Genomic DNA, 27,244 nt, shown 5'->3' on the forward strand with positions numbered 1-27,244 from the left:
AGCACAGTATTTCTGACATCAATTCTTTTCCTGCATTTTCCGACCAGTAAAAGATATATTTTTAGTACCGTTTTCTGCTGATTTTACTGATCCTTTAAAGTTTAATATTGAACGGTCGATAACACCTTCTCTCCGTAAACAACTTTTGTGACTAACATAAAAATTCTATCAACAAAGAAAAGAGGTTTACGGATTGCTCTAAAAATATACCAGACTTTACTCTGTTTAATTTTGAATCGGGGTTTCGAGCGATGTATAAATTTCAACCATATACTCATAAACGAGCTGCGAATAATAAAAACAACGTTGTCGTGTGGTTACGGATAGAACGTGTTTACAACACTAGTAGCGCAGTTACATATTCGGCGTCATACCTAAATTCTTAGACGTTCTCGATGCATGTGCCTTTTGCACCACATTTCTTAATGATTTACAGCATTTTATTAACGTATAAAATAAACTTACATGTTTATAGGCAATACAAATTTTAATGAAATAGACATCAGAGCTTTAAAAGCTTGTAAGTTTTTTAAATCTTACAATTTTATATAAAAAAAGTTAAATTTAAGACTCGGGATAATAGATGTCTCCATAATATCTTCACAAATATTGATGGTACCACAAAACCTGTGGATCTCACTCACACATTTACATTTGACCACAGAGCTATTTCCTTTCAGACTACTTACTTATCCACAAATTGTACAAGAGTTTGCTATAGACCAATAACAGAGGATCGTCTCTTCAATTTGAACCAGGTTTTGCTGAGTGGCATCTTTAATTTGGTATATAATGATAATTTTGATATTAATTTAAAATTTAAAATTCTATTCTAAAATTTAAAATGATAGTAGATGGTGTATAGGTATCTTCCTCCTGGTATCCCCATTTCTTCAGGTTACTAGCACAACGTGAAACGCCAGTTCTTAGTATGTTTAGCGCTTTCCATGTGGGATACGGCAAATTGTGTCCAGCGGCCATTTCCTCTGAGGGGACAAAATGTGTTGTATCTGGCGTTTGCCATAGGTGTATTCGGCGCGTCTTTGGCTCTTCGGGAAGGGATAGTGATTTCTTCAGAAAGCTTTTCCGAGATCCTAATCTACTTGGCTGAATTTGGTGGTCATACAAGGTGTGTCTTCGATCCGCCTCCTGCTTCTTTCGTTCTATTTCTGACGTGACCTGTCTTCTGATAGCAGGTGGACCCATTCCAACTATAGCGTAGACCTCTTCGATAGCTGTCAGTTTTTCGTCACTGGTGCTCCAAATTCGGCGGCAGAAAAACATAATGCTAAGGCAGAAGTACGGAGAGTGTGTGGTTGTACTCCCCATTTTGTATTTGTTAGTTTGCGGATGATATTATTTCTGGCGCTTACTTTTTTCTTGGCATCTTGACGGTGATATCGATAAGACAGAGTTCTATCCAGACGTACGCCGAGGTACTTTGGCGTTTGTGTTCCAGCATCTGACTACGCCATTCCACCTCCAGTGTCCTTCGTGCATGCTTGTTTCTAAGGTAGAAAGCACACACCTGAGTTTTTGTAGGATTGAGTTTCAGATGGTTTTCGTCATAGTATAGTGCTAAGTCTTCTAGGACATCTGTCAGTTTTACTTCGACTTCATTGAAGGTACTTCCCTGAGCTGCCACAGCTGGATCATCCGCGTAAATAAACTGTCTTGTTTGTTAGTTTTTGGGTTGGTCGTTAGTGTAAATGTTGTATAGCATCGGCGCGAGGACACTTCCCCGTGGGAGTTCATTTTTTTGATCCCTTCACCAAATCTTCTTGGACTGGAGCGTTACGTAGAAGCTTCTATTCTGGAGAAGACATTTCATTAACCTTGTTAGTCGGAAATCCTTTGTAATTTTGTAGAGTTTTACCAGAAGCCGTTGATGGTTAACTGTATCATAGGCGGCAGTCAGGTCTATAAACGCTACTCCTGTTATTTCTTTCCGTTCAAACCCATCTTGAATATGTTGGGTGAGATTAAGAGTTTGACTGCGCAGCATTTTCTGGGTCTGAACCCTGCTTATTCAGAAATAATTTTAGTTTCAACAGATTCAGCGATCCGGTTCAGTATCATTCTTTCGAAAGCCTTGAAAAGGTGACACAAAAGAAAGACAGGTCTAAAACTCTTTGTATCCGCCGGATCCTTTCCTGGTTTTAAGAGGGCCACCACTTTAGCTTTCCTCCAGATTTTGCGGATTTGGAATGTACGGACGCAACAGTTCATCATTTTCACGAGCCACTCTAGGGTTTTTGGTTCAAAGTGCTCTATTTGTTCTGTTCGTATATCGTCTAGACCAGCCGAGATCGCACCTCTCATCTCCTCCAGACAAAAGGAGGTACCTAGAACATCCTCTTCTTCGTCGATATTTCGTTGTACTCTCACTTTGTCCTTCCTTGATGTCGTTTTAACATTCGTCAGGAGACGATGGGCTGTCTGATCGGGTGTGACTTTTGTCAGATTGGGTGCTGGGGCAGCGGGATTGTTGCCAAGATTCCGAAGTAATTTCCAAGTGCATTTTCTGTTTTGTTTCACATCTAGACTCGTGACCAGCTTGCACCACCTGTCCGTTCTGTGGCGAATATCGCATGTAGCACTTCCTCCCCGGCCTGTATTGTTGCTTCCGAAAAGGGATCGTCTTCATATAGCTGCTCGTATCTTTTAAGTAGGGGTTTAGATTCTTCATTTCAGATCAGATTATCTAGATCAGAAAATGAATTCAACCGATATGTTGAAAAAAATTCTGGTAACTCTCAACAACCTATGTGGAAAGTTATTAATGGTAACATAAAAATAAAATCAATGACAATTATTCTAAACTTAGGGCAGATAGTTTTAATAACCACTTCTGTTCGACTGCTGAGAGAATAATACATGAACTTGAGGTTTCTCAGTTAACTCTTGATGACTATGGCCAGTGAACTTTAGTGGTATTCATTTAATAGTAACAGCCAAAGATTCTGATGGATTTAACACAAAAATTATTAAAACCAATAAAAATATCAGAATATCAACAGTTGGCATGCAACTTTCCTATTGTCTAGATCTAGATGTAGAAAAAGTTGTACCAGTAGGGACTTATGTTTCCGGTTGGCAATCTAACAGCATCGGCATACTACCATACAATTGAATACCCTCAAATATGGTTTCATTTCTTTAAACTCAACGACTGTTTGGTACTGAGGTTATTTTGCAAGTTCTGCAAAGTCCACTGAAGATAAACTGATAAGTCCGAAAACGTTTTGAGCTTACTCCTTTTCGATTTTTAAAGTTTAGTTTTAAATATAAAAATTACAACTGTTTTACTTCAATTTTCGAAATTTTAAACTATATGGTATAAAACCAACTCCCGTTCAGTTCATAAAAAATATAATTATCCAACCTCTAACAACTTCAATCAATCAATATCTTGTAATACGTATGTTTTCAAAACTGCAAAGGTAGGTAATACCTCTGTTTAAGAATAAAGTTTCTATTGATGATTACAACAATTATCGACCCATGTCTTTGTTGCTCATCAAAAGTTTATGAACGAATTTTAAAATATCATATAAACCTTCATTTTGGTATTGACCACAACCTTAGGTATTGATAATTTCAATAGCAATATTTTGAAAGGGTTTGAAAAAGACTTGACACTCTTGAATCGTTTTTAAATCTCAGTAAGGCTTTTCATTGTATTACACATAGTATTCTGCCAAGAAAACTTCCTTATTATAATTTTCGTAGTTCTGCTATTCAACTAATTGATTCCTAAATTATGTTAAAGTTCTATACAGCAACAATTGGTCATTTATTATAGTTTGAGAATTGTATTCTGTAGAGAATTACCAGACAAAGAGAAGAGAAGAAAAGAGGATACACGAAAGAAAAAACGAAACCACTCAAATAAGGAACTTTAATATATAGAAAACGTCAACGGAGAGAAAGAATTTAGAGCATTCTATAAGAATGACCCAACTAGAAAAATGCTTCTTGATATACCCATTGGTCAGAGAAGAAGAGGAAGACCCAGAACAAGGTTCCTTGATAACATCGTTGAAGACATGAGAAATATGGGAATACGTGCTTGGCTGAGAAAGGCGATTGATAGGGACGACTGAAGAGAAATTTTTAAAGAGGCTAGAATCCACGCAGAATTATGATGATGAATTATGTTTCTGGATTCTTTGAAGAATAATTATATTAATGGATATTGGATTGTTCGATTGAGCTTTATCTTATAGTATGAAACATTAGTTGGGAGCTCTATTGTCGCTGTAGCTCTGTTTTCCTATATGGAGTAATATACGCCACGAGTCTCTGTTATAAGCGTCTTTAGGAGATTGTAGATAGATTAAATATAGCCAGGTTAATTAGTACGTGGATCTCCAGGGTAGTGTCCTATTTATATTGACCCAGAGGGAAATAATTATGTGGATCTTTAGGTTAGTGACAACATTCATATTGAGTTACACGTGGAATAGACTCCAATTGAATTCTTTCTTTTTCTTTTTTGATACACTTTAATACTATTAATCCCCTACTTATCTGTTTTTTTTGTAAATAGTTACTGTTTACTAAGTTTTTTGTTTCTAAGTCGTATAAGAATTGATTTGCAGTTTTCGTTAGCTACTGTAAAGAGCTCTTAAGGACCTAACTTACACCTTTCAAGGTGGTCATACCTAACCACCTTTAAATTGTCCTGTTTCTGATAGAGCTGTTTCCGTGAGGCAATGAACAGGGACCAATTCAACGAAATTGAACATGAAAATAGACAGGATACTGAAAGAAGAAGAAGAAATTTTTCTTATTCCCATAAATTTTAATACAATTAATTTAAATTATTACACTGACTGTATATAGTAATTTCAGCCTTTCTTTTCTCTCATTAAACACTGAATGTTTGATAAATGTTATAAATTTCTTAACTCGGTACATTCGCGGTACATTGTACATTCCTGACGATTCCCACTTGTTTATTAAAGTGTTTACATCGAGGCTTCGTTCGGAGGCGACTACACCTAATTACATTTTATCTATTTTCGGAGCACTTATTAGAAACAAACCGTAAAATCTGTCGATGATTTTGCCCACTGTCTTTCCATATCGACAGACAGGCTCTTGAAAGATACAACTTCGGGCTAGATACGGAGTTTATGTACAAGAGGGGTTGCGGCACGACATTGCGGTAGAACTGAAGGAGACACTTTTGCCACCGATATTTTGTCATGTCTCTTCTTAATTGAGTACTTTTGGGGAATAAATATCGGAATTAAAGAGAAAAGTGATATAAAGTGATAAAAATAATAATGGTGTCCTAACATTATTCAATTTGTTTTTTTTTTTTATTTACAAACATTGTCGCATCAACCTCTGAGGTTATTAGCGACATATAAACATATAGGTATATGTCATAATTGACTTATAAATATTAAATTTTGATAAGTATATTAATATCTTTAAGGAATTTTACCAATTGTTCAATTTTACATTTTTCTCCTAAGATTTCACTTATTGATCCGATGATGTGGTTGGTATATCAAAATACTAAGGAAGATATTTGGACCAACCCAATGCAGCGATGGTTCGTGGAGAATTAAAATGAATTACGAGCTGGATGAACTAATGCAGAGCGCAGATATTGTCAGATTTGTAAAGTCACAAAGACTAAACTGGCTTGGTCACCTAGAAAGAATGCCAGATAATCGAGCTGTAAAAGTAGTCCAGAGATGGAAGCCCCAAGGAAACAGAACAAGAGGAAGGCCCCGTTAAAGATGGATAGACGACGTAGAGAGGGATCTTAAAACCATGAACATCAGGCAGTGGCGAAGGAAAGTATCCGACAGGGCAGAATGGAAGAACATTGTTAAGCAGGCCAAGACTCACAAAGGGTTGTAGCGCCATTAGAAGAAGAAGAAGAAGATGTGGTTGGTATGCCTTTGCGACTGGTATTTTGGACACTCTACAAGGATATGGTTAACACTGATTGGAACATTACAATTGTCACATAAAGTAGGATTAGTGTGGCCGATTATATGCCCGTGGGTAAGTCAGGTATGTCCTTCAGTCGAGTAAGAACGACTGGATGAGCCCTGTTGGAAATTTGATATTTCCACGGTTTTACATGTTTTCACTTCGCGAAGTTTTTAAATTGAACTGTTCCACTAGTTTTGCCACAAATTTTCAACTTTCACTTTAACAAATGATTTTAAGTCATTTAGCACTATATTTCTCACTTCACTCGCGGTTTCACTGTTTCTTGTTTCACTTCAATGTGCGAAGGAGCCAATAGAAATTGTACAGTATGGTTGCTGTTTTTTATGGTAGCTAGTTCTTTTTTAATTATGAGAGCAATTGGATGTATTGTATAAAGCTGGTTAATGGTGTTGATGGAACTGAGGGAATCGGTAATTATAAGAGCTTTGGATATATTACCGGATATAGTACACAAAGAGCTTGGTAGATGGCATATAGCTCGCCGGTATGTATGCAGCTTAAGGATGGTAGTTTATACGAGTACTTAAGTGTAATATTTGAAGTAACGACAGCTGCTCCAACTTCTGTAGATCTTTTAGATTCATATGTGTATACGTGATAGAAGTTAGAAAATTTTGTAAGTTTTTTGATGAAGGTATTTTTTATTAAGTAGTAGGGAGTAGCGTTCTTTCTAAAGATATTTAAGGGTGTCTTGGATTGAGGAATGCTTATTGTCCAAAGAGGAGGAATTCCTATGAAGTTGGAATAGGTATTTGGTATTAGATTTGGATTGTTCGGATTAGAATTAGCGGCAAATGTATATTTGAGAGTTAAATCCATCCTTCTATATTTAAGTGGCGTCTCTCCAGTTTCTGCTCTTAAACTTTCTGTTGGACTGGTCCGGAATGCTCCTGTGGCTATTCTTAATGCCTTAGTTTGAATAACGTCAAGGTGATGTAATAGAGATTCTTTTTTCAGATGCATATACTATGAAACCGTAATTTATTCAATTTGTGTTCCGCTCAATAGTGAAAAAACGTAAAATACAGTAGACTCCCTCTATAACGAGAACTGAAATGGCAGACTAATTACCTCGTTATAAGCGGATCTCGTTATATCCAACAACAATAATACTGTGCATACATATGAATATGTAGTTTTCTAAAACATTAACTTTCTATAGTGAAGCCATTCGAAGCAATATAAGATGCTAATAAATATTGTTTGAATGGCGTTTTTAAAACAAAGTTGTTTACTTTAATGTCAATGAAATGCATTAAAACAAAAAAGAGTTGTTTACTTTTACTGTCAATGATATACGTTAAAACAAAAAATCTGTATTCTGTAAATATGTATAAAGCGTATAAAGTTATTTTGTCATTTTTGACTGCTTTAAATTGTCCAGTATTCTATCTATCATATTTTCTAAAGATGTGAAACAGTTTTATGCTTCTTCATTTGCGTTTTGTCCTTGGATAAAGTTTCTGACAACCTTTAAAACACGTGAGAATGGTCAACCCAATACAATGACACTTGTGAATCATAAATTTTACATTTCCGACTAAGAATCATAAATTGTAAGAAGTCTATTGCGGGCGGCCCGCAGTTAAAAGGGGTATTTATTTATAGCTACGACCGGACCAAAACGTAAAAAACACGTTTTTCAATCTTATTTTTTCTCGTTATAAGCAAATTTACCTCGCTATAAAGGGTTATAGTTCAATAGAAATTTCACGGGACATCTAATGTACCTCGTTATAAGCGAAACCTCGTAATAACCGTGTTCGTTATAAAGGGAGTATACTGTATTATTATTATTAATTTATCCATTGACTGGATTAACTACATTTTAACAAAATATAAAAGATAAAAAGAATATATATCAAATTAAATATTAGGACAAATGAAATTTGTCAGTTTCAAATTCAACTTTGTCAGTTTCCTCTGGTACTTCGATCAATGCTATCTGTCTTTTTTCTATGGTCACGAAAGGCTGAATTACACGTTGAAAGCATTATATTAACATGAAGGAGTCTAGAAAGTACTTGCAGACAAAAAGATTTTTTTTTCTTGATCATGGAGTTTTGAAATTGATAAATTTTCATATTTGAACAAATAAATTTCATTACCTGTTGTGTCTTGTATATATGCAGGATTAGCAACAATCTTAATAAATACTATTAGGCCTAGGTATAAATGAGGCACCATTTAGTACTTAAGTGTGAATATAGTCAGCCGAGAAGTTCACTGAATTCTGTAAAGTCTTCAATGCTATTGTCAAATAAAAAGTATCCAGATCTATTCTAAAACAATTATCACTTACACTTTTATCGCTGTATTTTCGTCTTTACAATTTGTGTGGAAGACAAATATTGATGCTAAATCGATACTTGTTTCTTTTCGTCTTTCCGAATACGGGAAGACAAATATTGACGTTAAAGACTTCATTTTCAAGTTCTAAACAACTAACCTAAGGTTATTTAAAAAGAGGCTAAAAATAGTGTTTAATTTTAGTGTAATTTGAATATATCGATTTTGATTCAAATTGTTTCCTGTGTTTGTCTACAAAAATAACAAATAATCGGTAAAATAGAGCATTCTATAATATTACAGCTTTTCCGCGGCTTTCACAATTACTGTTTTTACAATAGTAATTTTCTAACAATTCCTACCAACGCCTAATACTATTTGGGAACTCTTTACAATAATAAAATGTGAAAAATGTTCATATCTAGGTCATATTCTTAACGATAATCAGTAAATATTTGATTCTACAACTAATAACAATAAGGGGTAAGCTATAAGGACAAATAGAAGTTGATAGAAAACATGCATCATCAGTAAAAACATTCTTTCCAGATTTGGACAAATATCCACAGTGTCTAACGGAGGATCGAGAAACATTTACCAGAATGATTGTGAATGGGAAGATCGGTTCAGATCTATGAAGAAAGAATGTTTTATTTAAAGTTTCGGCTTCCAAATGATAAGTTAGTTCCAAAACACAATTTTTTAATTAAAGATTAATTTTGGTTTTTTACATTGGTAAAAAAGGAATTCTCTGAATTTAATCCTATTCAACAATTTGGACATTTCATTTTAGATTTTAAATTGTAAAACATTAAAATGATATTGTCGGTATTTTTAAGTTGCCTTCCTGGGTTAACTGTATTTGGATTTGACTGTAATGATTATCATTATTCACTGTTAAGATTAACATAAAAAGACGTTTCCATTTTTATTAGTCATTTTTCCACTTAAGATCCTTCGAGAACTTTTAGAGAAATATGTTGTTAATTCCATTAACAGATTTTCGTGCACAGTTTTACTCTAACCAACTAGTTGCTTTATTTTCTTCCTCGCATTTAGTTCCTTGTAAGCATTTATTAAAAACACTTAAATCCTTAAATTCGCCTTTTTATTGCCTCAAATTTTATAAGCTCAAATAGAAATCAAATCGATTATTAGTGATTTCACCAATAAAAGGAGACAACATATTCAGGTCCAGGTTCCACAAGAGATTACTGCAAAAAATATTGCAGTATTCGGCATATTGTTGACGTTCTTTAGACCATTAGAAACAATAACATTCACAAAGACTTGAGGATTGATACCGTTCAACAGACTATCTCTAAACACGTTCGAAACCAGGAAGGTAGGCTCCATTGTATTGTGAATGTCGACAATAGCCGCTTCACAACATAATAATAAAACATTAAAGATGGAAAAAGATTACTAATTACAAAATAAAGTAATTTTAATAGAAGTGTAATGATGAGCTTCTTCTAAAGTGTCTATTTTCTTGTGACGTTGGCGACCACATCGATTCATCTTATTCTATTCGCAGCAGCTCGAAATAGATCAAAGTTAAACCAATAAATCAATAGTTAAACCAGTCTGTATATCCAGGACGTCTCTTGCCCTCAGTCTTGCTTTGTAAAATCAACTGTAGCAATCAGTATTATTATTATGCATAATGTGGCTGAAGTTAGTCAATTTTCTTTTCTTTACGGTGTTTTTGTCTTTTCTTAGCCTCTGGAGAATGGTTGTATTAGTTGTATGGTGTATATATATGAGACCTTAACATACATCGGTAGCACCATATTTTAAATGCCTCTAACCATTTGATGGCATCTTCTGTAAGATCATCATCATATCATCCATCATGAAAGAGTGGATGATAGCTATAAATATTGAGGCTAGACAGCACCAGAAGTATTTACAATGGGAATTTTTTAACGAAGAAAGTTATCAAACAGGATATCCCCTTAGTTGCCATTACCAAGCGCAACTACTGTATCTTGGTCCCATAAAATAGCTATTTTCAAAGCCTTTTTATATAATGTGAATACTCTTTCACATTATTTTTAAATTTAAATGATTATCAAGAGTAATTTCGTTATTATACTACATAGTAACAAGTTTTGTAATACAGACGTAGGAACTAAACAATAGCTCCCGGTATTTTCCATTTCTTTACAGTTAAAGGTCGATTTAATGGAAATTAAAGGACTGTATGGTATAAATTTGCCTTATGTAATGACTCAAAGGGAATGTTTACGATAACCTAGGATAGGATAAATACGTCTTGTATATGTTATCTTTCTGACGATTTAAACTATTGCTACAACTTATTATCACTTAATACTGCAGCTACTTGTATTACGATCTAATTATTTTAATTACAATAATTACATTACTAAGAAGTAATGCATTGTAAACAATTAAGCTAGTTATATCGTATCTGTGATGAATATGAATTGAGCAACACCGTTCGCTTATTGTCGCGTCAGTCTTACATCTTGAGGAGACAGTGGCTTTGAAATATTTCAAATCAAATAATATTTTACGAATTTTAGTAAAAGAAAGATATAATTTATTTTAATTTTCCCAATAAATTTTATAGATTTCGAAGGAACAGCCAAATTGTGTCAAACAAGACCACATTGATTGATGAGGGTTAGAAAAGAATATGACATCGAATCAGAACCACTAAATAGTTGATATTAAAAAAACAAGTGATTTAGCTCCTAGAACTCGACTCCCAAATCTATGATAAAATAACATAAAAATTTTAATTAAAAAATTAATTAAAAGGTATATCTATTTAAAATACCCCTGTCGGGCTACACCATAGACTGTTTTCGGAATAACTATTCCATCATCATTGCTGCTACTAGGTATACATGTGAGAAGCCACTAAATATATAGGTAAAAACCCTTTAAATAATATTGAATTGGTTTTATATTACATTGTTGTTGATAATTTTAGAGAATGTTAGTTTTAAACAGATTGACTTTATGGCAACGTAAAACTCCCAAACTGGGCTTGCTGGGTATGAGACGTAGTCTGTATAATGACCTTAGGTAGTAACTGACTACGTCTCAGGGCCAGCAACCCAAGTTTGGGAATTTTACGTTGCCATAAAGTGAATCTTTTTAAAAATGTAACATCCTATAAAATTATTCGCAAGAATGTAATATAAAAGCAATTTAATAACGTGTAAAGAATTTTTACCCATATATTTGGTGGCTTCACACATGTATACCTAGTAGCAGCACGGAAGATGGACTATTTAGTCCGAAAACATTCTGTGATTTAGCCCGAAAGGGTTCTTTTAAATAAATATACCTTTTATAAACGATTTTTTAATTAAAATTTATTTTATACAGCCTACTATAAAAAAATCATTTTGCTTGTGGAAAATACCAAAGTTTTGTAACATCTTCGCTGATTTGCCAATATGTCTACCCTCCCGCAAACAGAGACCTCAAAATCTGCCATCTACCTGCCCTTATATACTCCTAAATTATGTAATTCGATATTTCGGAACACATTTTCTGTAAAACGAAGCCGTGCTAAATGAAAAGAACGGTGTATTTTTCATAAAGACTCTCTCTCTTGGTTGTTTTTTTAATTGTCAGGTATTAAATTATATCGGAGCCAACAAAACTGTGGGTGGCCCCAACAATGTTGTTTATGTAGCAACAGCGAATATCAAGTCACTAATAAAGATTACCGAGCAATATCCATTTTCCTACATAGACCAGTAGTTTCACTGAATTTTTAAGCTTCCAAAAACTTAATTTTTTACAATTCATTTGCTTTGAAAAAAATATTGTTATGTTCAGTATTTTCCAGAGAAGAGTTTACAATTAGTAGTAGTAAACCTCCATTGAGGAGAAGGCACTTTAATAAGAAGTATTGTCTAGCCATATCAACTCTTATTCTTTTCTATTTTGGGATCCATATCGTTATTTTTTGCCGTAGATTAGACATTCATCGAAGTATCAACACTATCATTATGTATTTCTATAATTCGTATAAAAATAATTAATAACACAGGTTTTAGGACACAGCTGATAATCCAAAACGTACTGTCATAAAAAAAAATACAATAATATCACATAGAGACGAGTTAATACAGGTCGTCGAAGAGTTTTACGAGGAATCATACGGAAGTAGACAAACAGATCAAACAGGAATACAAACAGCCATTTCAAAGAAGATCATGAATCAAGGTTCCGAACGCTAATACCAGAGATAAAGGTAAATGAAATCCGACAAGCATTAAAAAAAAATAAAAATTAACAAAGTCCCAAGAGAGGATGGAATTGTAATAGAAGCTATCGTAAATGGAGGAAATATGCTATTAAATAAATTAAGGAAACTGTTTAATCTAAGCTTAAGAGAGGTGCCCAAAGAATGGAACAATGCTATAACCATCCTTTTGTATAAAGAAGGAGATAGAACAGACCTAGAAAATTATAGACCTATTAGCTTGTTGAACCACATATACAAACTCTTCACTAGGTTAGTGACATCAAGATTGGAGAAAAAATTAGATTTCTATCAACCGAGAGAGCAGGCAAGATTCCGATCAAATTATGGCACCAATGATCACCTCCATACAGTAAAGACGCTCATTGAAAATTCTATAGAATACAACAAACCTCTTGTCCTCACTTTCAAAGATTTTCATAAAGCGTTCGACACGATCGAAATAGATAGCCTTATAGCAGCAATGAATGACAGCAGGATTAGTGGACTTATTTACAATATTTACAAAAATGCTATCATGACTGTTAAGATACACGATAAAACCCGAATAATAAAAATAAAAAGTGGGATAAGGCACGGAGATGCATTGTCACCGAAATTATTGATACCGGCATAAGAGTATGCCTTTCAGATGGTCAAATCGGACCACAAAGGAGTAACAATAGACGGCAAAAAGATTAACCATATCCGTTTCGCAGATGACATTGTCCTTATCACAAATCATTTAGGAGAAGCCACAGATATGTTAAATGAATTGGACTTTGTATGTTTGAAGCTTAGAATGAACTCACTAAAACTAAGTTTATGACAAATATGGTCCCCAATAACAATTTTCAAGACAAAGTCGTAGAACTTTTAGAGAAATATACGTATGTGGGTCATGAAATAAGAATCAGCAGGAATAACCAAACATGCGAAATCCAAAGACGAATAACTTTAGCGTGGGCAGCCTTTGGAAAACTGCAAGACACACTTAGGGCCAACATACCAATTTAGCCTCAAAAGAAAAGTATTTGACCAATGCGTATTACCGGTCATGACCTATGGGGCGGAACCTATGACTCTAACTAAGACTAAGGCTTCGAAATTCGAAATTGAGAGTGGCACAGAGACGAATGGAACGGTCTATGCTAGGGAGACCCAATAAGAAACGAAGATCTGCAAAAAAGGACGAGTATTGCTGATGTTGTAGAATGCATAGCGGAACTGAAATGGAACTGAGCAGACCATGTAGCGAGAATGCACGACTCACGATGGACGCGCAAAATTACAAATTGGACTCCAAGAGCAGACAAACGTAGTAGAGGAAGACCACCTACACGTTGGGCTGACGACATCAGGCGTATCAGCAAAAACTGGCAACAAAGAGCACAAAACATAAAAAATTAAGCAGTTTAAGGGAGGCCTATGTCCAGCAGTGGGCGTGAGAAATGAAGAGTGGATGCTGATGATGACCGTCATAAACTAGTGACAAAGAATTATAAGAAATTTTATTGTCTGAAATGACAGAGCTAGAAGTACAGATATACGACGTAGATGCAAGGTGGAGAACATCAAGAGTTGGGTAAGAAATAGAAGAGTAGAATGGAATGATCATATAAGCCGAATGACAACAAATAGAGTAGTAAAGACGGCAAGGGACGGTTCCCCAATAGGAAGACGATCAGTAGGAAGACTACGAAAACGATGGAACGACAACTTACTGGAGGCACATTGAAAAACAGACAGAGTCATGTCTGTATAAAAAAAAAGAAGAAAAAGAAGAAATGTTGCAGTAATTTTAATAAACCAATAATGTAGTACCTGGATTATAGTTTATTTCACGAAAAATGGTTGAGTGCTTAATGGTTACCTGAGTTGATCCTATTGTGTATACAAGAGTCTCTCAATAAACTACCGAAGTACACAGGGTCGCACTTCAGAAAGTTTGTTATTTAATATATTTCATTGGTAGCTGTGTAATACACGATTATAAAAATTTATTAAATTATTTCATATGGTATTTTCAGGTTGTTCAAGTGAATATACTTGATAATTGAACAATTTTTAACATGAAGAAAGTAGTTTTTTTGTTCTACGTGAATAATTGTAGTATATGGATCTAAATTCAGAAAGGTACTTTCCTTCATACTTTTTACAGGCTTAGGTCAGCAAAAAACTGGCGTGTTTAAAAGTTTTTGCTCTTCCTAATCGGATATCGTTAAAAATGTATAGTAATAATAGTTCTATTTACAGTATAGAAACGAATACATAATGTACAAAAAATAGATGAATTGAAAAAATATATATACAAGTTAATATTTAAAATAACCCAAAAAATACCCAAAATATATTTATGAATTCCTAAATACCTAATTCTGTTTCGCTGTCGCTATCCTCTTCAAGATTAATAACAATTGGTTTAATTATGTGATTAAAAGTAACATATGAATTTTCTACGTTCATTACATGGCGTACTGAATTTTTCCAACTTTCTGGGGAGATATCATCAACACATTTCCTTATTAATTCGACTACACTACCACTTAAAGTCGGAGAAACATTTTGTGACCTAACATTTGACTTTAGTTGGTGCCACATGCTCTATGGGATTAAATAAACAATAGTAGGGCGGAAGCCGTAACACTGTATGTCCCATGTCCTCGGCTAATGCGTCACAAACATATACTTTTTTAATAGAAAATGATTTTAACACTTCTAACAGTTCATTTTTCAAATAACTTTCTTCAAAATATATATCGTTTTCTAACAGGTAGTTTTGAATTTCAATTTTCGTGTTATTTGCACTTGGAGACTTATGTAATTGACGACTGTGGTAACTTGCATTGTCCATTACTATCACACTATTTTGAGGAAGGTTAGGTATAAGACAATTCTTAAACCATTGCTCAAAAAGCTCTGCCTCATGGTATTCCACGCAGGAGTCTTTAATGTTCTTTGCAGAAAGCCATAAGGCATTTGGGACCCAACCATTTTCTGATCCTGCATTTAAATTGTTATTCTTTTCCCTTTCTTTGATGGAGCTTTTGTTTGACACCTGTTGGAAGAATCAGACCATTCTTTGGATGGTGTTTCATGAGTGTCAAACCATGTCTCGTCCAGATAAATTATTGGTCGATCTTCTGTACGGTACTTTCTTATGGAAGTTATATATTCAGTACGCCACTTTTGTAAACGATGGGACTCCATAAGCACTTGCCTTTTGTCAATTGTACGATATCTGAAGCCCATTTTAGATAAAATCCTCCAAAGACTAATGCGGCTACAGTTTATTTGTGTATCATCATTAGTAAGCCGTTGTTTTAAAGCATCTAATGTAGGTATCCGTTGCTCTTCGTACATTGTGTAAATTTTTCGTCTTATTAAGTCCTTATCCCTTTCGTCAATACATTTGGTAGAACCGGCATCCTTACGCTTCCTTCTTGACTTAATGGGATTTGATGTAATTCTTTTCACTGTGGTTAGGGGTATTTTCGTTAAATCAGATATTTTACTGGCAGCAGTATTATCAGTAAGTCCTCTTGTAAGTAAAGAACTATATATTGTTTTTACGATTTCTCTAGCGTCCGCAGATAAATGCTTTTTCTTTGCTGGAACACTGGAAGAAGCAGCATCAATGTTTTTCACGGACGCCACATAATGCTGTTTTATAGGTATAAATAGGTATAACACTGGTAACACTTGTAACACTTTCAACTAAATGAAACAAAATGTATATTTAAAAATGTCTCATCGGTTTTATATACTTTTACAAATTATGCAGAATAGAGGGAACCTGTATAATTATTCCAGGAAATACTTAACGATCAACAAATTTATTGTGGTCATTAAAAGATCAACCATTGATAGTGAAACTCACTGTTAAAATGTTTACAACTTTATGAAATAAAATGTATTCTAATCGTTTTTATAATTTTATACGATTTTTTAATCGTTTTTATATTACCAGGAATTTATTATACAAACAAGATAACGACACTCCACAGTAGCTTCAATTTTACCTGAATACTTACCTGCTCAACTAATGTTGACTAAGCTGGGGTACTTGCGGTCGGGTTTTATTGCAATCATTAAGCACTCAACCATTTTTCGTGAAATAAACTATATCTGTCCAGGTATAAAATATCATTAAATCTTCGAAAGACGTTTCTTCGAAATGATTAAAATTTTAAGAGGTTCTGAAACTGAATTTTAAAAATTTATATTGTTATGGTAACCAAAAATAGGACTTTTAAACTATAGTATTCGAAATCAATGCCCTTACCTTCGATTTGTCTCATGTTGTACTTTCGTGGTTCAGTATCTTTATTTTTGTATTTAAAAATATGAATACCAAAATTAATAATAAAAACATATAAAAATATCAAATATAAAATGCATTAATATATTATATCGAAATAAGATTAATAAAAAATATCTAATTTTCTATTCAATCACGGATAAAATAATATTTTTAATCGACTCGTCAACTCTTGTGAGTGTCTTTTGACTTTGTTATTTGAAATTGCTGCCACATTCTGCCTTCTTCTTTTTTAGTATTGTAATGCAATTTTTCCATGAGTTGGGCGTGATGTTTTCTATAGCAGTAACTAGCAGACCTTTCACATCATCCGTTCTAAAAGTTAAGTTTTGTAAGTTAAGATGTCTAAATGATTTAGTTGCCTTATGGCCGATTCCACATATTTGTTTACAAGCTTATTAGCGCTAGGAAGAAAATAGTACTACAAAAAATTTGTACAAGTATCGTTACCTCTAACTTTTACCAAAAATTTTTGTATGCTACTGGAAGACCACGAATAACCCTGAATCGTCATCATCACTTCTTGCAATTTAGTGCCTACAATCTTGAAACTAAACTATAGCATGCATTTCCAAATCGAGTATAATAAATTCCTATTTACGTTCCTCTTACATGCCGATCTTTCGTTCATTTATTTACCAATATTCACAATTTGACCATTGAAATATACTAATAACATACTGATGGAAAACACCAGTACACTAAACAATTCTTAAAACTAGGACACCTAGTATGTATCCGGTATTATTTTAAACAGCAATATTTATATTTAATATTTACAATCTTGAATAATATTTTTATATAGCATAATTAGGCGAATTACTTATCAAATGGAATATTAAACAAGGATGTATAGAACCGCCTTTGTTATGCCTTTTTTGTACGCATTACACAAGCTTACAGATAGGAATATGTAGACGGTACTATATAAGGGAAATGTAATAAGCAACTTTGTTATGAAGACGATACGGGCATTATCGTTATTAGTCCCCAAGCATTGTAACTATTGAAACGATGATAGTTAAATAATAGAGTGATATTAAAGCTTCAGTCACCGTTAAGACAATTTCTCTTTGAAGGAATCCAACTGAGGATGATTTCCTTTGAATAGTTTTGTTTTATAATCTTTTTTTTTTCTAATTATCGATACTGAATCAAATATGTATCTACCTGAATATGATGAAAATAAGAAAGGATTAATAAAAGCATAATAATTGTTGTTCTATCTTTTGAATTATAAAAGGCTAGGGCGACAACTCACACTGTTTGTCTGGTACGATAACTCCTAGCGCCCCCTAGGAAAGAAATCTTAACTACCAACTGACATTTCAATCATATTTTGTTCTTGAAACCCAAGGTTTCAAGAACAAAATATGAATGAACCAACCCCAAGTTGATTCAACCCCAAACCTCTTATGATTGGTCCCATAACGGGAGCGTGTGATGTGTTAAATGAAAGGGGAGGATATAAAGAAAATATAAGATACAAAAAAAACAAAGACGGCTACCAAAAGAGCTCTACACAGTATCTTCATTATTAATGATCGTATAGTTATATACGAGATATCACAGCGCATTAAAGATAAAAATAGATTACCTAAAAAACAAATTTTAATTTATTGACTTAAAGAAGGCCTCTGGCTGAGTCCAAAATAATCAACTGACCGAATCTTAACATGCAACCTAGCAAATGAAAGGGAAGGATAAAACGAATATATTGTAGCGTTTTTAAATAAAACGAGCGGTTATAATTTATGTAAATATATTTATTTATAAGTTTACAGTACGGTAGTATCTTATCAACTCCACTTAGCTAATATCAACGCTGCTTATATATACGTTATTATATACTAGAGTATTCTGATATAGTCCACCTCTATTCACTTGCCTTAGCGACTCAATCTCCATATTGGTCGATACATCTGGAAGGTTCCCGAACACAGATCATCGTCGTCTCGAGATACAACTGTTAGATGGGCTACGTCGAAATAAGCATGTTCGGTACAATAAAGATAAAAAAACAAACAAGGCGACTACCAAAAGGGTACTACACAGTGTCTTCATTATTAATGAACGTATAGCGACATACGAGAGATCATAAGGCACTATGGATAAAAATAGATTTACTATAGGACAAATTTTAATTTATTGGCTTAAAGAAGGCCTCTAACTGAGCACAAAATAAACAACTGATCGAATCCTAACATGTGACACAACAAATGAAAGGGGAGTATATTAAAAATAAACAAGGCGTTTACCAAAAGGGCACTACACAGCATCTTCGTTATTAATTAACGTATAGCGACATACGAGATATCACATGACACTATGGTTGATAATAGATACACTATAAGGTAAATTTGCTTTATTGACCTGTAGAACACCTCTGACTGAGTAAAAAATAAACAACTAGCTGAATACTAGCATATGATACATCAAGTCAAACGACCTGAGACGTATAGTACATATAATGTATATAGCGTGTCATTAAAAAAAAATATATATATGTATATATATATATATATATATATATATATATATATATATATATATATATATATATATATATATATATGTATATATATATTTTTTTCAAAATCGTGACGAAATATTGAGACTGAACAAATAGATTAAAATTATACACAACACAATACACAGATAAATTTTAAAAATGTATCATAAATCGACTGAACAAATAGAGTTTTATTTCCTGACCGATTGCTGATACTATAAATCAATATATATATATATATATATATATATATATATATATATATATATATATATATATATGTATATATATATATATATATATATATATATATATATATATATATATATTGTTATGATGTGTTTTTTGTTTGAATGATGAGCAATGAGTATTTTCAATAATATAGGGTTTTTATCGCGGTTCTCAAAGAATTAGTTTGTAAGTACTTTTTTAAATTATCTTTATTATAACTATTATGAAACACACATATATATCTAACCTAGCCAATGTAAATTTAAAATAAACTATCTTTAAATTGATATTCTTATAAAACTAATTAAATTCTATAGACAATGTAAAATTTAAACAAACTATCTTCAAAATTGAAATTGTTATGACACTAACTAAATTATATTAACAAAATTTTGTACCTTTCTTTCACTGAATGCCTAAATGAACTGTTTTCCACTATATAGATTCTAATCACCACTGAATGTCTTCGTACTTCGGTTATCCTTGTTTTTGTGAAATTACTTTTTCCAATTATCAGCTTCTACCAATTTAAGATATAGTTTTCTTCACCAGCATTTATACACCACCAGCAAACACCATTTATATTTATTCTTCTTTTCAATATACCAATATGCAATTATTATAAGTTGATTTATATTAATCTCCAATCATAATATAATTTTAATTCCTTCCAATGTCCATCCAATATTCTTCTAATATACTTTTATAATCTTCAATAATTATTTGTGTATAATTATAAATGTGCATTAAATATATGCATAATTTTTAATCTTCATTTAACTCACTATATTAAACAATTGGACTATCTCCAACTAACTTTCATATTTCTTATTAAACTGCTTGACTGACTTACTAAAACTGTGAACAATTGACTTCACTAACTAATCTACTAACTTTCATAATAAACTGCTTGACTTCTGACTAAAAACTTCCATCTTGAATCCAAATCACGGGTATTTATATCTTTTTTGGATATTCCAGAACCATCTGGTAAGAGATCATGTTCCAATTTGTTCTATTTCTTCGATATCGATGTTCTCGAAAAAATATCTGTTCTATCCACCGACATAATCATTATTCCAGAATGTTCGACCGTAAACAATGGTCACACTCTTCACTCTGGAGAATTCGTTAATGTTCCATTGATAATTTTGTTGACATTTAGGCTTTTCAGATCAGAATAAACATTCAAATTAGTAACTAACACTCTAATTTAATAAAATACACATTTCAAACAATATATTATTATAACCCCACTTATATTCGTAAAAATTCTTAATATGACACTTGGAGTATGTATAGTTGGTTGCCTAGTCACATGGCTCACTTAAATCTATTTACAACATTAAAATACAACTTTTTACACTTATTATATGCTAATTTATTAAAAATGCCCTCACATAAATATATTTTTATTAAATTCTCTAGTATATAACTTATTTAAAACAACCAAGTATCTAATATTATGTAGTATATAACTTATAAATTATTTTCTATAAACCCTAATTGTCACAATATATATATATATATATATATATATATATATATATATATATATATATATATATATATATATATATATATATATATGAAAATTACTGAGTTCTCGGGAAGAACCGCGTTGAGAATTTAAAACTCGACGTTTCGGCACCCATTTTGGAGCCATTATCAAGAGTGATACGGTTCGGTTCGAGTTCGGGGTCTCAATCTGCCTACTCCCCTCACTCGAGACGTACCAGTATCGTGTTCTATATTGCAAAAACTGTCTCTCGGCACTAAGGTCTCAATCTGCCTACTCCTCAGTGTCGAGTGAGGGGAGTAGGCAGATTGAGACCCCGAACTCGAACCGAACCGTATCACTCTTGATAATGGCTCCAAAATGGGTGCCGAAACGTCGAGTTTTAAATTCTCAACGCGGTTCTTCCCGAGAACTCAGTAATTTTCATTTATCTGACCGCGGAAACTTATCCGAACATATATATATATATATATATATATATATATATATATATATATATATATATATATATATATATATATATATATATATATATATATATATATATATATATATATATATATATATATATATATATATATATATATATATATATATATATATATATATATATATAGTAAAAAATAAAAAAATATGATGTCAGGTCAGAAAAGTACCAGATCATACTTTATTTTTACTTGGTTTGCATCCTAGAAGTTTATTATTTTAAAAATTTAATGAGTGACCGTAGATAGAATTGATTGGATCCTCTGTCACATGCGACGGGCAAAATTACTGGTATATTGGTATAAGTGTATAAAATTGATATATCCATTATTATTACATTCATAATAATAAATTCTTTGATCTGTCATGAATGTGTACAAAAACATATCAGTCTTTTTATTTGGAAACTTAATGGCTTCTGGAAATTTGTTGTAATTGACGCTTACATTAAATCAAGCGATTTTTTATATTAAAACAAAATATATTCGTAGTCTATTTGATTCCTGACAATGTGATCTGAATTGTCTTTTCGTGATCTTCAAGAGGAAAATCTTCTTGGAAGTATATTGATGAAAGTATTGGTGTCTCCTCTTCTGTTACGAAATCTGTAAGATGCTCCCCTCGTGAATTAAAATTCTAATAAACAGAGTGAGTTCTTTTTATTTAGCGTTTATAAATATAACGTGTTTTTGAGAGCGCTGTGAAATGATTTTATTATATCCTCTCGTGCGTAGACTTGAATATAGTAGCTTCAGAAAATGCCTTTTGGGAGTTACGAATCAATTTGAAACTACAGATTCCGAACAAGAAATGTCAGAAGAAAAGTCCAAAAATTTTGTTTAATCAGCGATGCGACAATTACATGAGCTTTTTCTCATTGCACGAGATGGTACAAGATGGAGGAAACATATTTGACTTGCAATTTAAATAAAAGAACACGAAATGCAACTATGTACATGCTAAGTTACTAAGGATCCACTTTACTCATCTTTTAAATCAGACTAAACGCTAATAATTTCGTTGCACTTAAAGAAACTGGGACATTCTTTATCGACATATTATTGAAAGTACATAAAATTGTTTTGAAGCAAATTATAAATATGCGGATTAGCAACAGCTGAGGTCACAATTTTATTATGATTTACATTTGTATACTGACCTATTTTATATAATTAAATATTATCTGAATAATGTATCTGATATCATCGCTATTTATTGGCTATTATTCTCTTTATCACTTGCCAATGGGATATATAGTTATCAACAGCCAAACCACGGAAGTAAACAATTTATAATTTCTCAACTAGAGATTAAGAAATTAAAAATATATCAACGAATGATTTAACATATTTGCCATGAATTAAATATAACTGATAACAGTTTGCATGCTAAATTTCAATAAGAGCCAATTACTTATTTTGACAAGAACAATATTTCAGAATGCAATTGAGTGTTAAAATATTAGGGGAGCCATGGAATTGAGAACTTTCTTGTTTAAAAAGTATAATTATGCAAAAATAAAAGTGATTTTGATTAATTTTATCCTTAAGATCCTCCAATTTGTCCGGGACATATATGTCCCAGTCCGACTTTCTTGGAAAATATATGTGGCACTATAATAACCCATCAGACACTAAATTATCACTTTATTTTAGTAAAGAAAAATCGAAAATACAAATAAAATCTCATATTTTGAAAACAAAAGGCCTAAAACTAAGATCAATATTTGATGTAAATGAAAAGGTGTGGAACATGTTTTGCACAAGGGTACATTGCAGCTCTGACATAGTGTGGTGGTTCGTTTTTCTTTTTCTGAGAACATCGTTGAAATCTTCTACGGGTCTTTCCTTTGATAGGTAAATGATTTATCACGTTGAACATTTATTTTGTTTCTTTGCTGGAGGACGTCCAAGTGAAGGGGAGGCTTTTCTTTTAACAGCAGCATAATAATTGCGACTGACTTGTTCTAGTGTTCAGAGCGAAGTGACGTTGTTCCCTCTAAAGCTTGGCTACTCCTTTTAACGGCTAAAACTATGAAGCACTCTAGTCAATGACGCGTATGTTTGAATACAAATGCAAAATGAATATATTATTATTATGACAAATAAGTTTGAAATAAACATAGATGTGAAATAAACATAGATATACTAATTAAAAAAGGCAAAAATGGTGTTTCTTTTTTCCTTTTTAGATCATTGTGTAGTACATGAGAATTTCCAACAGCCATCATCAGAAAGTGGTTAGCAAAGATTTTTGATTGGAGCCCAATAGGAAGGTGGAAAAGAGGTAGACCCCGAAGATCATGGAGGGATAAAGTGGACGAGGCCATGGAAAGACGAGACCTTAGAGATGGAGAATGGCAGAACAGAAAGGACTGGAGACGTTGACTGAAAGAAGGAAGGCGGCAACAGCTGTAAAAATCCTTATATAGATAGATAGATCATCAGAAAGCGAAAAAATACTTTCTTCCACTATTTGGTAGACTTTTTCTACATTTTTTTTACATTTTCTTATTGTACATGTTGAGCCGTTCTTTATTTTTCAAGATAGATACAAGATAGAGTATCAAGTAGTCTAATAGATGAGAAAAATCTGCCAAAACACATTAATATATCAGTTCCTCTTATAGTGCTAACTAATTTGGTCACTACTTTTTCTCCCAATAACAAACTAGTATCATTTCATTTTTCATTTCCCTCGCATATAATAAAATCGTATACATATCCTGTTGCAAAGGGTTCGTTTGATGGGTTTCATGGGTAGGAACTTTGGCAAGGATCAGTTTACAGCGGTCTCGAGAAATCGCCAAATTGTGACCAATAATCATGGAAAGATGGAACTTTATTGTATGCCACGATTAGTGTGCAATAGTAGTTAAGTAAATTTAGAGTTTTTCCAAAAGTCCCGCACCGGGACCTGGAGGCATCTCACCTGAGCTTATAAAATACGGATCAAAAAAATTACACCGGATGATACAATGGATATTTCAGAAAGCCATAAATGGAGAACAGCTCCCAAAGGAATGGACGGCGGCATATATGACATCTTTATTTAAGAAAGGAGATAGAAAACGATGCGAAAACTACAGAGGAATAAGCGTAATATCATCAATAGGAAGATTATATGGAAAGATACTGCGAGAAAAGATAGAGCAAGCGATAAAAGGCAAAATCGGGGAGGATCAGGCAGGCTTCACGGCAGGAAGATCATGCATAGACCACATATACACACTGGAACAACTGTTGGAAAAAAAAGCAAAAAATAGAGATATACACTTGGCATTTGTGGACCTGAGAAAGGCGTATGACTCTGTACCAAGGTCAGAACTATGGGAGGCAATGTACAAATTAGAAATACAGACGGAACTCATAGAAGCTACAAAAGCTCTGTATAAAGAAAATAAAGTGTCCATTAAAATGGGAACAAGAATCATAGGAGACTTCACCACAACAAAAGGGCTCCTGCAGGGTTGTTCCACATCTCCAACCCTATTTAAAATATACTTAGAGAAAGCCTTGACTACATGGAAAAGAAAATTCGAAGGCATAGGAGTACCGGTACGGAACGAATACCTATATACGTTAAGTTTTGCAGACGATCAAGTAGTGATTGCACAAGACCAAGACGACCTCAGCTACATGATGAAGAAACTACAAGAAGAATATACCAAGGCTGGCCTAGATATTAACCTCGCGAAAACAGAGTACCTATCTACAAGTGAAGAAGACATAGAAGATCTACAGATTGGTGACAACGTAACAATCAAAGGAAAGGATAAATTCAAATACCTGGGGTTTATAAACACGAAAAAGGCAACAACAGAGGAAGAAATTACACAAAGATTAGGACAAACAAGAACAGCAATCCGACAACTTAACTCAGTATGGTGGGATAGACACCTAAATATGAAGACAAAAACGCAGATTTATAAAACATTAGTGCGAAGTATTATGACATATGGGGCTGAAAATTGGATCATAAACAAGAAAAACAGCAGTAAGATAGTAGCAACAGAGATGAAATGCCTGCGAAGATGCTGCAGAGTAAGAAGAAAGGATAGGAGAAGTAATGACGAAATAAAGCAAAGAACATCAATAGAAACAGACATACTAACATATATAGAACAAAAAAGACTAAAGTGGTATGGACATGTAAGAAGAACTAGCGACAGCAGATGGATAAAGAGAATAACCGAATGGAGCCCCATAGGAAGGAGGAAAAGAGGACGACCCCGAAAATCCTGGAGGAACGAAGTAGACGACGCCATGAGTAAGAGAGGAATAAACGATGGAGAATGGAACAACAGAGAAAGATGGAAGCGGTTGAGCGAGGGAAGGCAGTGAATACTGTAGAATCCCTAAATATATATAAAAAACCTTTAAAATTGTAAACTTGCCTATCAAAGCAGTTCTATTGTTAAATAATACTCAATCACATCCTCATGACTGCGATGTAGATGATATAAAATTAGTTTTTCTTTTTGCTTCTTTTTTGGGTCCCAAAATTGACATTCTCAGCAAAATTCAGCTTGTTCGTATATTTTTAGATGTCAAATCTCTGACGACTGGACTATAAAACCTTTCCAGGCACTAGTTTTAAACGGTGCTAATATAGTCGGTTCGCTATTCCCAGTTCGAACTGTCTAGTGAATTTAGTAATTATTTTTTTGTGAAGTTAGTTACTTTTTGACAGACTAAAAGTAGCTGGAAATTACTATACGACCAAGCACACGTACTCATAGCCAATATTAATAGTAAACAAACTAAATAGTAAATAAAATAGAACTTTACGAATTACCGACAATCAATATTTATTTATCTGCACCATATAATATATAGTTATGTTACTATATACATTCTTCTTCTTCCTATGCCGTCCCCATTAAAGGAGGTTGGCGACCACATTTTTAAAAGCTTCTCTGTCTTTTGCAACGTGGAATAATTCGTCTACAGTCATGTTTGTCCAGTCTCGAATATTTCGCAGCCATGACTTCCTCTTTCTACCTATTCCCTTTTTGCCATCGACTCTACCCTGCATGATGACCTGCATAGTCATCGTAATAGTCCTGCATAGTCACAACTAATACATAGTTAAGTTAAATTATAAAAACTGAAATATATTTTTTAAATATACACTACCCAAAATTTTATGGGTTTAGTATACACTTCCACTATTTATACTAATTCTTCTTTTTTTAATGAAAGAAGTCTGTAATAAAAGTTTATTTAAGCTGTTAATACTGTGAGCTAGAAACTTTTATGTTGTAAGTTTCCAGCTATGAATCTGTCAAAATATGCCCGAGTTTAAAACAACTTGTACACCATTTAGGTTCAAATTTATTTATAATAAAATAAATAAATTAAAAATAATAAATTTTAAATAGAAACGAAAATACAACATAAACAAAAATGTTAATACCTATATTCATTTTACTCTGCTTGGGTATATTTTGACAGATTCATTGTCAGAACCATACAACACAAAAATTCCAGCAAACAAACTTACTGTTCCAGACTTCGTTTATCCAAAAAAAGAAGAATAGTGAATAATGGAAGTGTATATTTATTAATTTCGATTACAAACTTTTCATTTGTAAAAATACAAATTTAAAAACGGCTATACAATGTCAAAAATAAACATTTAAACCTTTATTTTAATTTATGTAGTTTGATT

General features: G+C 32.9%; 1 protein-coding gene across 3 annotated transcripts in view; it reads left to right on the forward strand.

Moving 5' to 3' along the window:
• Positions 1–27,244, forward strand: part of brat (tripartite motif-containing protein brain tumor) — a 523,432-nt gene that overhangs the window by 383,149 nt on the left and 113,039 nt on the right. The window lies entirely within an intron of this gene.

This window comes from Diabrotica undecimpunctata, chromosome 4 (genome assembly GCF_040954645.1).
Source record: "Diabrotica undecimpunctata isolate CICGRU chromosome 4, icDiaUnde3, whole genome shotgun sequence".
In the NCBI taxonomy this organism is placed as follows: domain Eukaryota; kingdom Metazoa; phylum Arthropoda; class Insecta; order Coleoptera; family Chrysomelidae; genus Diabrotica; species Diabrotica undecimpunctata.